Source organism: Anser brachyrhynchus (genome assembly GCF_964034855.1).
Source record: "Anser brachyrhynchus genome assembly, chromosome: 1".
Lineage (NCBI taxonomy): Eukaryota > Metazoa > Chordata > Aves > Anseriformes > Anatidae > Anser > Anser brachyrhynchus.
The window spans coordinates 192,372,069-192,381,027 of NC_137694.1; the positions used below are offsets into that span (position 1 = coordinate 192,372,069).

An 8,959-nucleotide genomic window follows, 5' to 3' on the forward strand; every position below is an offset into this window, starting at 1 on the left:
CCGGTAGCCAGCACCTCCCTGGTAAACAGGGCTCTGACAGCCTTTGACTGGCTCCAGTTTGTGCAGCTGCACTGCACTGGGAGAAGCAAAGAATATATTTCATTTAAAAGTGAAAGAAAGGCTACCTCAGTAATGTGATCTGTTGCAAAACTACACTCTCCTCAGAGTGCAGTCAGGTAAAATCCATTACACAAAGAATTTCAAAGATTCTTTTTTCTAAAGTTGTCAGTAACAATGCAGCCCATTGTTTACATTTTAATTAACTTCTGTTTCACTGATTTTTAAATAAGATTAATTAACCTAATGCTTTCAGCTGAATTATTGCGAGCTGAACCTATTCAAGCCTTAGTTGAGATCTTCAAAGAATAGCACAGTTTGTTTAGGTAGAGGAAGTCAAATTAGCAGTACCCTTATAGTGATTTAATAGCTCATGGACACTGAAGTGATGAGAAATATTTCTTGGAAAACATTTCCTCAGCAGCCTCTGGTCTCAAAGGGGTTTTCTTCTTTACCTCTACAGTACATACAACTGTCACAGCTACCTAGAAAATAAGGAAAAGGAAATTTGTGCTGTATAGCAAAAGGCCAACATCAGAAAAACAGAACTATCCCTCTGTGCAAAAAACAAAGAGCACACCTGTCCTTCAAGTTCAATTAAACTAAAAGCAAAGAAGATACGCTGAGTGCCACTGTCCTGTACTTACTACACTCCCACCTGTGATTTCACTGCCGAAAACTTAACTCCCACCAACAATTCTGTTGCTTTTATGCTATGCTTTTCAACTATGGCTTTCCATACAGTTACTAACAAATATGTAGAACTGGGGGGATACTGCATAACAGTTTCTTTCTGAGAACAACATTGCACACCTAAAAGGAAGCATCTGATTGACTCATTTATAGGGAAGATATGTATATATAAAATATGTCTGCATTCATGAATCCTTGATATGCATCAGTATGGTTTCTTGGTATACTTGTAGAGCCCTAGATCTTTGGCTGGGACTACAAAGCTTATTACACAACACAGGAAACATGTGAAAAGGGAGTTTCAGGCCAAATTTGCAATGTGCCACTCCTAAACTAGTGACGTGCTGATCTGATCTTCCAACATAAATTGTTTGCTTTAAATTATCCCTCCTGTCAGTAGCACAAAAGTGCTGTGACAGCAGCTAGGAATTGGCAGGAAGAGAGGAAGTTCCCAGCTGTGCCATCTTTTTTCTAGCCACAGATACTACATGTACTTTACCTTTTTGCTTGCCTTCTTCACAATCTTCTCATGATCCCCAGGCCCTTCCTGTCTTTTCAACTTTTATTCTTATTTTGGCATGTGTTTTTCTTCTTAACTGAATCTTCTGACTATCTGTTGTGGTTTAAGCCGGCTGGCAGCTAAACACCACACAGCCGTTCGCTCACCCTCCCCCCTCCCTCTCTGGGATGGGGGAGAGAAACGGGAAAGTGAAGCCTGTGAGTTGAGATAAAGACAGTTTATTAAGACAGGAATATAATAATAACAACAATAATAATAATAGTGATAATGATAATAGTATTAATAATAATAATGTGTAAGAAAACAAGTGATGCACAACGCAATTGCTCACCACCCACTGACCGATGCCCAGCCTATCCCCGAGCAGCCGGCCCCCCACCCTGGCCAGCCACCCCTATATATTGTTTAGCATGACGTCAGATGGTATGGAATACCCCTTTGGCCAGTTTGGGTCAGCTGTCCTGGATCTGTCCCCTCCCAGCTCCTGCTGCACCCCCAGCCTGCTCGCTGGCAGGACAGAGCGAGAAGCCGAAAAGTCCTTGGCCTGGTGTAAGCACTGCTCTGCAACAATTAAAACATCAGCATGTTATCAGCGCTCTTCTCATCCTAATCCAAAACATAGCACCCTACCAGCTACTATGAGGGAAAATTAACTCTGTCCTAACTGGAACCAGGACACTATCTGTATAATCCATCAGAAGAGCTAAATCAACCAAAGGTTGATCTACCCTTGCCCCATTTCCCGGAGAGCTCCCGGAGGAAAAAAAATATAAAATAAAATCATCCCTTTCTAACAGGATTTCTTGCCCAGTTTGGCAGGCTCTTGACAGTCTTCATACACTCATAGGCAAATCTGAAGAATAGCTTGGCATCTGTTCCCACATAGCAGTGATGAGTTCACACAGGTAAACTACCTGTTACAGGTACTGGCTAGACTGAACATTGAGGAACTTAGAGATTCTTTCCAGCTGTGATGAAGGTTGAAGTCTTATGTCCATTCTACGCAGGAAATGACCTGGTGAAATGTATTAGTCTCAGAAAAAGTTCACTTTTTTCATCACACCCTTTGAAGATAAGGCAGTCAATCACCAGGCTTAACAAACTGGAAGAATACCATCATCATCTGGTAACCTCAAACAGTAATGCCTTGTCCCCTTGCACTTTTTTCTTCCACAAACCAAAAGCATCCATGCTCTTCACTGATGCATTTTCACAAATAAATATTAAAAGCTAGATAAGATTGCCTGTAGTACCAAAACCATCCTGAACCTGTCAGTAGCATGAGGAGTAAAGGAAATATTTTACTTGATTGTCATCAGATTACAAAGCCATTCCAATGAACTGACTAATCCCATGGGCACATTACTAACTTCAGTCCTTGATACTCCTTGGCATGATTTGCTAAAGAGGTTGGGTGAATTGGAAAGGAGTTCCCTAATAATAATAATAATAATAAAGTCAAAGCAGTCTCAGACCAGTTCATCCAACAAACTACTCTGGAGCTTAACCTTATAACTTTATCACTGAAGGACAAAAAGTCTTAGAAAATACTGAAGTCACTATACCAAACAGAATAATGTGTTTTAGTTGTTGAATAAAGAGGAAAGCCCATGTTTGTTTACTATTTACAGATATTATGGCTACAAAACACATCAGTGATCATCTAGAATGATTTTGTCTTTAATAGATGTCTTCCCATTTTCATGACTAACTTCACTTCTAATGCCTGTATTGAAGTTAGATTCTATTGCTTCAGAGAGGTCATTCCATGAGTACCAGAGTAGAGAAAACAAATTTCCTGTGACCCTGAACCTCCTGGCTCATTGATTGAATTAGGTATCTTTAATACATTTGAATTCTGATTAGAGCTTCTGTGATAAGAATATACTCTATTTAGAGCAATAATCACAGTTTGAATCAAGTGTTAGAAACTGACATTAAACACACTCAGTCTAGGCTTACCATTCACAGTTTTAGAAGTGAGAAAAATTAACCACCATGTCGATTCTTCAGGGGTAAAAATACAGAAACACACACTGCCATGCCACAGCAAATCTAGGCACTACTCCTTCAGGCTGCCTACTTTTCATAATGTTTGGAGAAACATCTGTTGTCTGTGAGAAGGCTGCCTAACTATCAAATGGATAGGAAATTAGCCAATAGTGCAGGGGACTCCCAGCAAAAAGACAAACAAAATTAGCCTCATCACATAAATATAATTGCTACATCAAATCAAGGTTAGATATATATCCAAGCTTGATTTAACAAAATATTTCTTGTACTGGAGGATTCATCACAATGCCTGCTAAAATCCTCTGATGGTTAATTCCTCTCACTGCAAAATACATGAACCTAAAGCCTAAACTGAATTTGTTTTTCTTCACTTTTTACCATGTGATTCATACTGTGTGAATGTTTCTCTGAAGGCTTCATTTCTTATCATTAGATCTGTTTTTTCACAATGTAGGTACGTAAAAGCCTCTGAGCAAGCCATCATGACAGACCATATTCAGTAAGTTGAATAGGTGGCACTTCTTGAATTGTTCTGTTATCCTCTAATCTTTCTTGTGGCTCTTGTGGCCCCATTTTTTCAACATGTTTTTTGAAGACTAGACACCAGAACTGAGCTCTGCATTGCAACATCCATCACATCAGTCAGCTATAGAAACAGGAAAGTTGTCCCCTCTTGACTTTTTCTTTTTTTTTTTCCTTTGACACATACATTGGCACATAGCTGTTTGGGCCACAAATTCACTTTGTTTAGATGACATCCAAGTCTTTTAGAGTCCCTTCTTTACAAAATATAGTTATTTTTCCTCTATAAGGGCTGTAATTCTTACATTTATATATATATAACATTACAGCTGGTCACATTGCAGTTCATATTATTTGTTTGTGCTTGATTTACTAAGTGATACAGATAGGGCTGTATCAGGGAAAGATCCATCTCACCTACCTTCCACTACCCCGAAGTCTGGCCTGTAGTTTAAGCTAGCCACATAGACTCCTTTTAGAGCCTTTAGAAAGTCATAGGTGCTTCCAGAGGACACTTCTTCACATCTGTTTTAAATAATGGCATGGGACAGATTGTCCTCTGGAGGTGCCAGTAACTCTCCTTTGACTCTACAGGACCAAACAACCAGAATAGATTGCACACCTGACTTTATGACTGACAATCATCAGATCTTTGTAGACCTTTATTCAATCTATGAGCATAATTTTTGACACAAAAGAACAAAGACTTGTCTCTACAGGGCTCTATAGAGATAAACACATATAATGATGATGATTTGCCTATTTCCAATTATATTTTAAAACCTATCTGTTAACTTACTGAACTGTTTAATATTTTTCTAATTTTATTCATCAAAATGCTGTCTGACAACAAATAAAATTCATTGTAGAATTTAAATGTCTTATGATAGCACTGATGTTTGATCTGTTATCCATAAACTCATTGTGCTTAGCACTAATTACATTACCCTCCTTCACTTTTCCTGTTGTGGAATCTCATTCTACTTATTTTTGGGGCCGGTGTCAGACCAATACACTTAAAAATACCTGATACAACAATAAATTTCCTCCATCCCTCTGAAACTTATCTGTAGTCACAGGGCTCGTGAAAAATTAGTGGTAACAGTTCAGAGAGCTCTCTTTAAACAGGTAGATATTTCAAAATGTCTAATTTCAGCCTCTGTAGTTTTACACTTTCTTCAATCATTAAAGCAAAAATCCAAATATGACATTAATCTGCCTCCTGTTTTATTCAATACAGAATAGAAACCTTTTTGGCCTTTTTGCTAATGTATCTGACATTTTCCACTATAACTACATTTCATTATTGTGTTTATTTTTTCTCTTCTTAAGAGCCTTTGAAAGATCTTTTTTTTCTTTCCAGTTTAAAAAAAAAATCCATTTCTGAAATCTGTTGTGCATAGAATATTTTTTTAAATCCTTTTTCTTCCCTTTTTCCCTCAAAATCTTTCTTTTTAGTTTATATCCTTTCCCACTCTTCACTGTTAATGTTCCTATTATAATTAATCAGATCACTACCTATGTCAGACAAGCACCTTAAAAAATGCAACAATCCATCCAATTTTCAGTAATCCAATGTAATGCAGAGGACCTTTCTACCTGTCCCATTTCCGATCCACAACTATCCACAGTCTTTGGTTCCCAGATACTGTACCAAAGTTCTGCAGCTTGTGGTTTTTGTTACTGTGCTGGATACTTTGCTAAAAGAGATGCGGAATGGTGTACAGTTCCTTCATTCCTGGAAAAAGAAAAAAAAAAGTCGTTTTACTATGTCCTCAATTTTATTACTTCCAAAAATATCGAAGCTGGTACAGACTTCCTAAGACCCTTTAAACTTTTCTGCGTAGTTACAATAAAATGTCAATGATCTCAGAGAATTGCATCCTAAATTTCTGAGGCTTTGAAAACCACATTCCTCTTTCGATGTCTGTTGAGGTTTCTGAACCCAAATAAGACCCTGAATAGTTTTAGTTCCAAACAAGACAGTATCGTGAAGTTCCTAAGTCTTAGGCTTGAATGGGATGAATTGGGAAATTTGAGGAACTTGGATGCTCAGACCAGAAGACCAACAAGAAAAATATTTGCCTAGAAGAATTAGGTATTCAAGGAGTATTGGGAATCTAGAGTTGTATGATATAAATTATGAGAAAAGACAGAGAAATAGAATATTCCTTTTAAATGTTTTAAGCCATAATTATTTTTTAATAGAAACAAATCACTTTTTGATTTTCTGTAAAATCCTCTTGCACGGAGCTCAGAACCTAGCACCAGGAAAAACAGTAAAGTGGCCAGGTTTCCCAGAAGAAAAGACTCGAAGCAGAATTGGAAGACTTACTGTACTTAAAGTAATTTCTACACTGAATGTTTCCCAGTTCCAATTTTCTGGAGTAATAAACTTACCTAAAATTATATCCAGTAAAATGGGATTAAAGGTTAGCTAAAATATATATTTGCTGTGTAACAAGACAAATATTTCTCTATGATTGGCTATAAAGCTAAAGCTTGCTCTACATTCTGAAGCTGTGCTCTCTTCAATGTCTTGTCTGAACTATGAAATGTACGTATAGTTGTAGTCTGTAAATCAACATTGTAATAATCTACCCCAGGACACTTAACATTGTCCACTCAGGTGGACATGGCACCACCACCCCAGCTCTTGAGTCTATGGGCCTCAAAATACTTTACATACTGCAGCAAAGTCCTTGTGCCTCTTTGTGAGGTAGGTACGTCACTGCTCCAATATATATGTAGTTATAAAGGCATAGAAGTACTAAAAATTCAGAAATCAAAATGGTCTGGCCTGAAACTGTTCTGAAACTGTTCTAACAAGGAAGATCTTGTTAGCAAAGATATTTCGAGAATCTTGGTTTAAGCTGACATTTTTTTATTTATTAGTCTTTTATTTATTTTTGTGGCTTTGAGTCTAATAAACCAAACCAAACAAAACAAAAACAAAAAACAAACAAATAAAAAATATTCACCCAGCTCAGTGACTAAGCCTGAGATAGATCTGGAAGAGATAGGAAGAGCCTCCAGCCTGCCCCAAGCCTTTTTTCCTAGATCTTTCATATTTTTTTTACTACCTCTGAAGCAGTAAAATAAGTAAAACAGCTGCCAGTCAGAAAACAAAGTAATGGACTGCTGGGCCAGAGGAGGTGCAAGTGGATTGCCTGACTGAATGATAGATTGCAGATGAAATAAAGTCTACAAATATTTGAAGTGAATGATGTCAAAGAAGAGATAATTTAAGACAGCATCATCTACTGTGAGGAAAAAAAAAAAAAAAGAAAAAGTAAAAAAAGAAAGAAAAAACATAGAGGTAGTAAGATACACAACAGCTCAAAACATTCATTCCATGGAATGAGACAAAGATAAATAACATTCATTTTTCCACTAGTTCTGGTGCATTATAATTCAGTTGGTTATTTACAGGTGAATTACTAGCATGGAAAATTCCAAGGTCTTTAGCCATCAGCAGATAGAGTTTCAGGAACAGCTTTCCATAAGGGTTAGTAGGCTTAACTTCCTAACTAGTTTTAAGAAAACAATAAGTTTATGAACAGAATCATATGAAGTGGTGTTAACCACATACTAAGCCTGTATACTGTGTACATAACCCAATATAGCCTGAAAGTCTTTAGGAGTTCCACTTTTCCTTGACAATTCTATCATCTCCTCTCTGCCTTAGCAGATACTTATATAATATTTTTTTACTTAGTACATAAGTGTTGAGTGAAATTAGGAAAATAAAATTATAAAAGGATCGGTTTTGTTTACCATCATTCCTTTAGTTACAGGTGGATGTCAATGACCACCATGGCACGAAAAACAATTTCTGTATTGGAAATGACTACAGTCCTGCTGGTTCAGCATCATGTCTCCAATTGTGAGCAGCACTCTGACAGAAGAACTGAAGTGCTCCTTTAAGAAGTATGGACAGAATACCTCCAATGAATGTCCCGGTCTAATTTCAAAGATCTGCCAGTATGTTGACACGTAATGTTGATATTCCTTCCAAGGAGTTGTTGTATTAACTGATTTTCCAGTATACAGTCTCTTTAATCTAGGACACCTTCTCCTCCTGCCAGTGCAGTAGGTTCCACAGACCCAATTCTCTGAAAAAAAAAAAAAAAAGCATTCACGTTTAGAGTTTTAATTTGACCCCAGCAAGCTTCACTGTACATTGCTTTGTTCAGGTGCTGTAAGCTGAAGAAAACAGAAGCTCCAAACCTGCTTTCTCTGTATCCCTCACACAACTGGATTTTATTATCTTGGTTATATAATTACTGGGGTACCCACCCCAGAGATCTACACAGGAGGAGTTCTATCAACCCACCCAGAACAGTTCCACTGGCAGGAGCTTCCCTGGAGGAAGGCACTAATTAGGAGAATAAGGAAGAGACATGGAAGATAACTTTTAAACTATCCCCAGATATATCCAGGAGAGAACCCGTGTAGTCTTAATTTCTGCATAACAACAATCCTTTCAATATTATCCAGTCACTCTGACTACAGGCCTGCAGTTTCTAGCTATGAAGCTACAGGAAGTTTAGGTCTAGACTGATACTGAGTCCTGACTTGTGGTGCTGCTTTGCCACAACTCAAGACATCTCATAACTTCAGCCATGAGAAAGAAAGTTACATAATTGCAGAAATGTAAACATGGAAAACAAGTTAGTATCTCTAATGCAAGTCTTTTATAGGAGCTCTCTTGAAATGTTGTTGATTAAAACAGTAAACTCAGCTGAACCAAAATAATAACAGATGTACTGTAAGTGTTCCCAGACCTAAACACCTTGGAAGGTTTGAGGTCACATTTATTAAAATTGATCCCTATCTTAAGCAGTTTTGACACATATTCCGAGCTTTGGCAGTAAGTAAGTAAGACCTTTGAAGCATTCTGAAGCAGGTAAACAGCAATCTGCCATATAGGCCTGTTTTGACCTTATATTTTGCCCAAGTTACTCTACCTTAGTTAAAGTCATGACGATTTTTCAAGTGATACTTCATGGAAATGACATTTTAAAGCAACAACCTGTCTGCCTGTGCATATGTGTGTATAAAATGGAAGACAGCACTTACATATTCAAAACACAAGTAAAATGACACAATTGGAAGTAAACTGACTATAAAAGTATTCTCTAGTGAATAAAT

The 8,959-nt window shown here is 37.4% G+C and overlaps 1 long non-coding RNA gene across 2 annotated transcripts; it reads right to left on the reverse strand.

Moving 5' to 3' along the window:
• Positions 1–408: 408 nt before the first annotated feature.
• On the reverse strand, positions 409–8,456 carry LOC308194882. 2 transcript variants are annotated; one of them, XR_013950979.1, is made up of 3 exons: positions 7,660–8,456; positions 1,250–5,543; positions 409–542 (listed from the first exon to the last, which is right to left on the reverse strand). It is a non-coding gene; the product is annotated as an uncharacterized lncRNA (long non-coding RNA). The 2 variants fall into 2 exon arrangements; XR_013950980.1 differs by having other exon boundaries at positions 409–5,543.
• Between the last annotated feature and the right edge of the window lie 503 nt (positions 8,457–8,959).